Below are 7,815 nucleotides of genomic sequence, written 5' to 3'. Positions count from 1 at the left end.
GCAGCAGCGGCGGCGGCAGCGGTAGCGGCGGCGGCGGCAGCGGCAGCGGCAGCGACGGAGGCGGTTCCCGGAGGAGGAGGAGGAGGAGCCGGGAAGCGGCGGCGGCAGCGGAGGGGGCGGGGACGCGGAGGGGGGGTGGGGACGCAGCGCCGCCGCCGCCAATGGGCGGCGAGCTCCTCGGCCGACCGAGGCTCACGGGCTGGGCGGGCGGCGCCGTGGGGCATCTTCTGCTGCTGAGGCGGGGAGGCTAAGGGCCGTCCGCCGGGAGAGCCCAGTTTCGGGGGCTGCTCCGCCCCCGGTCCGCCTCCGGGGTAAGGCCGCGGGCCTCCGGGGCAAGGCCTCGCGCCACCCAGGCCCGGCGGTGCCTGGGGCTCCGCCGCGGCTGCCTGTGGCGCCGATATCGGCGCCCGCGAGTTTGGCGGGGGCTTGTCCCGGGTAGCTGCTACCCGCCGGCGCGCCCGCCCGCCCGCAGGCTCCCATTCCACGGGTTGTGCCGCCTCGGCCTCCTTCCTCCACCTCTCCCTACTCTAGAGCCACGGACTTCTCTCCTCTCCCTCTCTTGGCTGTTTCCTCAAAGTTTTTCCTTTTCAGACACTTAGGAAAGAAACTCTCCCTTCCCTTCTTGGGCTGTGTCTCAGTGGTAAATCAGTCCCTGTGGACCCAGAGAGGGTAGCAGAAGCAGAAACGAAACAGATGCGCTGCCTTCTCTGAGTCTAAAGACCCATCTTGAATTATGAGCAGAAGCCAGCCTGATCCCTCGCCCCTTTCTCTGACTTTATCTTCCTCTTTCTTACTTTAAACCCCCTTGTTGTTAGAAGACAGGAAGCCATCCAACTCGGCTGTGCCTAGTCTCAAGAAAGGGAGAGACTGTGAGGTGCAGAAAGGCTTTCGAGATGCGCTGACAGTTTTCTTATGAGAGAAGAACTCTGCAGATTCATGACCCCCTTGCACCCTCCTCTCCTTGGATGTGATTGGGATGTGATTGATGTTAGTTACTGAACCCATTTTCCTTTCATGTTTCTCTGACTCTCAAATCAAAGCCATAGGGGAGCAAAATAAATTCAGTCCTGTACTAGGAGTGCCTCTAAGTACAGCCGTGGGGGTAGGAGTGCAACTAAACTGCTGAATAGATCATTTCAATAAAATATGATGCTCAGCCTTTCCCAACATGCAGCCACCAACTGGGGACTGAGCAGGTAGAGAGAGAGCTACAAGTTGACGAGGCATGGTGCTACAGTGGTGGGCTGGCCGCATGAGAGAAGTGGGGATGAATCTTCGGCAGCATACATTTAAAATTACACCCTAACACTTAACTAAGTGTATGATCTTTTCATTTATACAATCGTGACCAATGCTAGACACTAGGATACATTGACAGAGATACAGTCCAGGACTTTAAAGAGTTTACCATCTCCTTGGAGGCTGGTGAGATATATTCTTAGAAGTTAAGAATTTAAGAATGAGTAGGAGTTTACCAGGTGGAGCAGACTGGGGGAAGACATTAAGATTATAATCAGCCGAAGCACCTGGTATTTCCTGAATCCCACCCTTGACTTTCTGGTCGCAGAGAAGGCAGGTAACATATTACTAGCTGGGTTTGGTTCCCAATGCCTACTGTAGAATGCCCATAAGCTATAGCGTTCTTATCTCTTTTGATAGGTCTCACAGCCTTGAATGAAATCAGGCCTATTTCCACTCCAAAGCCCAAGCTCCAGTTTCAGCTCTTACAACTTCAGTTTGGTCACATGTTTTGCCCACCATCCCTAGAAGAAAAGGGGCAGGAAAGCAGTTTGATCTAGTAACTAAAGAAGCCCACTGAGGCTGCCTTGCAGGACAGGAAGAAACAAGGGAGAGGGCCAGGCCAGGCCCTGGGCTGCCTCACCTTGACAGTTAAAGAAAGAATGGATGACATCCTTGTGTCCTGTGACCTTTATCTCTGAAAATTTCCATCCTCCAGCAATGATCTGGAAGAGAGACGAGCATGATGTGTTTAGGAAACCGCAAGTTTAATAGGGCTGGAGCACAGCCTGGGTGGTGAGCTGAGAGATCAGACTAGAGAGTTAAGAATAGACCAGAAGACCATGAAGAGTCTTGAGTGCCGGGTTGAGGCATTTGAACTTACCCCAAGTAACTAAAGGGAGCTATTGAAAGGTTTAATGAGAGTGACATGATCAGATTAGACTTTGGAAAGACTCTGGCTGCTTTGTAGAAAATAGACTGGAAGGGAATATGAAGAGAGGTAATAAAACCAGGTAAAAAGCTATCATAATAGGCAGGGGATGAAAGTGACCCAAACTGAGGCAGAGATGGTAGGAATAGAGAGATATTAAGGTAGTAGAATCACCAAGACATAGCTGTTGAGGGAGGTGAGAGAGAATCAAAGATGACAGATTTTTGGCTTGGGCAACTGGGTGATAGTGGTGCCATTCCTGAAGGTAGGGAATACAGGATGGGGAAGAGAGAACTACGATCCTGGTTAATTCAGTTTATTTCTCTAATCCTCACTAATCTCATTCATATAAGGCAGAAGGGCTGAGGGAGTTGCCTAGAGTCACTACTGTACAATTACTAATGTCCTAAGATTGGCACCAGCAGATTTATAAAGAGAGGCAAGATACCAGAATTGCCCTTTTCACTTTTTGTTTCCATTTTATTTTATTGTGGTAAAAAATACATATCATAACTTTATCATTTTAACGATTTTCAGGTATACAACTCAGTGGCATTAGCTACTATCTTAGTTCGGTCTGCCATAACAAAATACCATAGGCTGGTGGTTTAAACAACTGAAATTTATTTTCTCACAGTTCTGGAGGCTGAAAGTCCAACATCAAGATGCCAATGTGGTCAGTTTCTGGTGAGAGCTCCCTTCCTAGCTTATAGATGCTGATTTCCCACTGTGTCCTCACATGGTGGGGGGAGAAAGAGAGCAAACTCTCTGGTGTCCCTTCTTATAAAGGCATTAATCTCATCTTGAGGGCTCCACCCTCATGAGCTCCAAACCTAAAATCTCCCCAAGACCGCATCTACAAATCGTATCACTTTGGGAGGTTAGGACTTCAACATATGAATTGGGCGGGGGTGGGGGGGGTGGGGGTGGTGCATAATTCGGTCCATAGCAACTACATTCACAATATTCAACCATCACTACCATATATTTCCAGAACTTTTTCATCATCCCAAACAGAATCTCTGTATCTATTATAATTCTCCCACTCTCCCCTCCCCTGAGTCCCTGGTACCTCCCTCCATTCTACTTTCTGTTTCTACGAATTTGCCTATTCTAAGTACCTCATACAATATTTGTCCTTTTGACTTTGGCTTATTTCACTTAGCATAATGTTTTCAAGGTTCAACCATGTTATAGCATGTATCAGAATTTCATTTTTTAAAGCTGAATAATACACCATTGTATGTATACACCACATTTTGTCTATCCATTCCTCCATCAATGGACATTTATGTTGCTTTCACCTTTGGCTATTGTGAATAATATTGCTATGAACATTGGTATGCAAGTATTACTTGAGTCCCTGCTTTCCATTCTGTTGAATTCTACCTTGGAGTGGAATTGGTGCATCATATGGTAATTCTATGCTTAACTTATTGAGGAACCACCAAAATGTTTTCCACAGTGGCTACACCATTTTACATTCCCATCAACAATGCACAAAGCTTCCAATTTCTCTACATCCTCATCAGCACTTGTTACTTTCCTTTTTTTTTTTTTTTTGCGGTATGCGGGCCTCTCACTGCTGTGGCCTCTCCCATTGCGGAGCACAGGCTCCGGGCGCACAGGCTGCGGACGCGCAGGCTCAGCGGCCATGGCTCACGGGCCCAGCCGCCCCACGGCATGCAGGATCCTCCCAGACCAGGGCATGAACGGGGCATCGGCAGGCGGACTCTCAACCACTGTGCCACCAGGGAAGCCCCCATTTTTTATATTAGCCTAGCCATCCTAATTGATGTGAAGTTGTATCTCATTGTGGTTTTGATTTACATTTCCCATTTCACTTTCCAGCCCAGCATATCTATTACTTGCATTTGTCTTCCAGCATGGTTTGCAAAAATTTGGGGGCGTGTTGGTAAAGGAGGGAGATTGTAAGAAAATACTGGAAGAGTTATTTCCTGAAAACTTGTAACAATGATAGACTAACTTTAACTTTATTATTTATTTATTTTTGGCTGCATTAGGTCTTCGTTGCTTTGCGCGGGTGAGGGGGGGCTACTCTTCGTTGCAGTGTGCAGGCTTCTCAATGCGATGGCTTCTCTTGTTTTGGAGCATGGGCTCTAGGCACAGGAACTTCAGTAGTTGCAGCACGCGGGCTCAGTAGTTGTGGCACACAGGCTTAGTTGCTCCACAGCACTTGGGATCTTCCTGGACCAGGGCTCGAACCTATGTCCTCTGCATGGGCAGGTGGATGCTTAACCACTGTGCCACTAGGGAAGTCCCACAATTATAGACTTCTAATATGTAAAACCAAAAGAAGAGCAAGATAATCTTGGCTATGCTGCAGAATAACACTCTGAAACCTTAGCAACTGAAGGACTCCAGATGAGTGACAGTGACAGTCATAACCGTGCCCAGAAAAGGCAGTGGAAATAGCAATGCCAAATGGAAGGGGCTGGAGCTGGAGATGATGAATTTAAGTACCAATACCACGTGACTACACTTGTTCACAAGCATATCACAAACACCTGTGAAACACCTCTGAGGCTTCCCTGAAACACCTGGGGATATATATTGCAGGGTGTGGGTGAGGGCAAAGGAACACATGCTGACCATTTTTCTCACTGTTACAACACTAACAAGTGTTAGTTTCTATTTGCTTAGGCTAGATTCCTAAAAGTGGAATTGTTAGGTCAATGTTTTTAAAGATTTTACTTTCCAGAATGATTGTAGTAGCAATTTATTTATTTAGTCATTTATTTATTTTTACTTAAATAGAGGGGATTAACTTGATCTTATTCCTGACTTGCAAAGCCTCTCACATTAGTTTATTTATTTTTTATTCTCTTTTATCCATATTTTCCAACCTCATTCCCCTTTCTCACTGTAGGAAAACATTCCAGTCTGTTTAGTGTACATCCTTTTGTCTGCAGGTGTTTATTTGAAATGTGTACCATTGTTTCAGATGCATGTGTTTTTTTCTTATGTAAATAGTATTATAAAATATATTTTTTCTTTTTTTCTTCCTTGCAGCAACATGTTTTTAAGATCTAGTCCATTGCTTCTAACTACTGCATAGTACTTATCCACCACATTTTGCTCAAGGACTTCTTCAGTTATGGACACCCACATTGTCTCCAACTCCCAACAACCAAAAACAATACTGCTGTGAATATATTCATATATGCCCCTTATTGTGACCTGTGAGAATTTGGGGGGGTTATATATCCAGTAGCAGAATTGAATATGTTATAGTTTTTTCTCCTTTATATAGCTTTGATTTACATTTTTGATTACTGATAAGGATAAGAGTGTGTGTGTGTGTATTTCTTTAACCAGTGTATTCTTCCAGGAATTTTCTGACCACATTCTTAGCCCTATCCTCCATTACTTCTTTAAAGACTAACTTGGTCTGTAATTGATTGTAACACATTGAATAAATTTGATACATGAGTCCACATGTGAGTCCATAATGATACTCAAAGAGAGAACGAGTGAAAGGAGAAAAAAACTCATTTGCACCAATGGAAATACTATGACACCAACTTCTTTGTCAGGAAATTGATAATTAAAGAGAAAGAATGAAACATTTAACCTGCCATTTTTGGAAGAAATTAGGTTCATTCCCAATTGATGAGGGAAAACTCTCCTTTATAGAAGAATGTAGCTAATAAATGTAGAAGGACTGATAGAATTGGAAAATCACCATTTTGCAATCTCCAATAAGATAATTTATTCAGGCAAGGATCATCACTGAATGTTAAACTATTAAAAAAGAAAGAAAGAAAAAAGACCAATCTACCATTTTATCAATTTCGTACCACTCTCTTGCCCTAGAACACTTCCAGTTTGGCTGCTGCTCCCACCATTGTATTGAAACTGCAATGCTTAAAGGACAATGATGACTTCTCAGTTGCTAACCACAATGGCCTTTTCTCATCCTCCATGATCTCTTGATGGTATTTGACATTAGAGGCCACCTCCTTTTTCTTGTAACTCTTTCCTTTCATCCACAAAGGACTGGTTATCTGCTGCTATATAACAAACCAACCATATTATTAATAAGTTATTATTATTTCTCATGATTCTGAGGGAAAACTGGGCTCAGTTGGATGTTTCTCACTCAGAATCTCTTATAAGGTTGCAGTCAGATTCTCGCTAGGGCTAGAGTCATCTGAAAGCTCGACTGGGATAGATATCCAAGATGGCTTCCTCACTCACTTTTCTGGTCCCTAAGCTGAGATGGCTGGAATAGCTGGGAGTTAACAGGGCATCTCTTTTTCTCTCAATGTGGCTAGTTTGGGCTTCCTAAAAGCACCGTGGTCTCAGGATAGATAGACTTCTTACAGAGTGCCTGGCTCCCCCTAGAGTAAATGTTCCAAGTGTCCCAGGTCAAAGCTGCAAGGCTTCTTATGAGACAATTAATGGTCTCCTCCTCATCCACTATGTATCATCCACTATGTCCAGCATTGGGCTCTTTAGAGGGGAAAAAGAACCTAAAGACCCTTCCAAAGATGAGTGTAAAACCCATCCATATCTTTATTGTTTCATTTTTAACTATGTGTGTATCCATATCTAAACCCAAAGCAATTTTGAAATACTTTATATCAAGTCTTTCAAAAGCGTTTAATTTAGTTTTCATAGAACCAGGAAGTCTATCTTTTTGCACTTGTGTTTCTGCAGTTACTTAATATTTAATTAATTAACAAAATTGCAGTAATAAATACAACTAACATAAACAGTTTGGGGGACAAAATACCAGAAAAGCAGCCATTGGCTGTGAGTGTTCAGTATACAAGGGCATAAATCAGTGTATTTTATGTAGGGAGTGAAAAGCATTGGTTAATCTGCTTAATCAGTTAAAAGAGTTTCTAACTTATCTTTTATTGAACATTTTGAATTGGAAGTAACAGAAACCACGTTAAGAAACATAGAATGTATTGGCTTCATTCAGGGGCTCAAATGATGTCATCAGCTCCCAATCTTCCTCCATCTCTCAGCTGTGATTGCTACCATGTTGGCTTCATGCAAGATTCCATGTGGTGGCAGGATGGTGATGGTAGCTCCTAGCACAGAAGAGAAAACATGTATTCCTCTCAGCAATCCTAGCAAAAGACTCACAACTCATTATTGGCTAAGATTGGGTGCGTGCCCACCTCTGTACAAATCTGTGGCCAGGGCACTGTGTTAACCTGATTGATTAGGACTGAGTTCCATGCCCCCCTGAAGCCCTACCTAACCCCATGGACTAAGAAAAATTGCCTTGGAATGTTCCAGCATGCAACTATAGAAGTCCATTGCTGCAGTAATTATTGAAGGAAGGACAATGTGCTCCTTGAGGGCAAGTATAACTTCTTGTTCCTCCCTGTACTCCCTCCCCAACTAACCAGCACCCTGTCTGTTTCCCTCCACACAGCAGGCATTACTTACGGGGAACTAAAAATCGCAGGCATCTTTCTCTTCATTTACTGTGCACCTTAAGGCAGTTTATAGAAGACTTGCTCTTAGTATGCAAAATGCCAGTCCCCATTTGCCTGAATTTTATCTTTTGATCTCTCATGCTGTCAAAAGGTCTCAAAGCATGGACTTCAACAGGGTTTGGACTCAAAGACCCACAGAGCTGAACTCTGTATAGAATCCTCTGA

General features: G+C 44.1%; 1 long non-coding RNA gene across 2 annotated transcripts in view; it reads right to left on the bottom strand.

Annotated features, from left to right (window-relative positions):
* Nucleotides 1–7,025: 7,025 nt before the first annotated feature.
* The window catches only part of LOC113619952 (uncharacterized), a 43,278-nt gene continuing 42,488 nt past the window's right edge, over nucleotides 7,026–7,815 (bottom strand). For both annotated transcript variants that reach the window (XR_003432599.1, XR_003432600.1), the window contains exon 2: nucleotides 7,026–7,236. This is a non-coding gene — a long non-coding RNA (uncharacterized LOC113619952). The remainder of the gene's footprint in view (nucleotides 7,237–7,815) is intronic.

Source organism: Aethalodelphis obliquidens, unplaced genomic scaffold, assembly GCF_003676395.1.
Source record: "Aethalodelphis obliquidens isolate GAN/ISIS:26980383/991018 unplaced genomic scaffold, ASM367639v1 scaffold7, whole genome shotgun sequence".
NCBI classification, from domain to species: Eukaryota; Metazoa; Chordata; class Mammalia; order Artiodactyla; family Delphinidae; genus Aethalodelphis; species Aethalodelphis obliquidens.
Note: the sequence above shows the minus strand (reverse complement) of the source record. Positions and strands in the feature narration are given on the sequence as shown.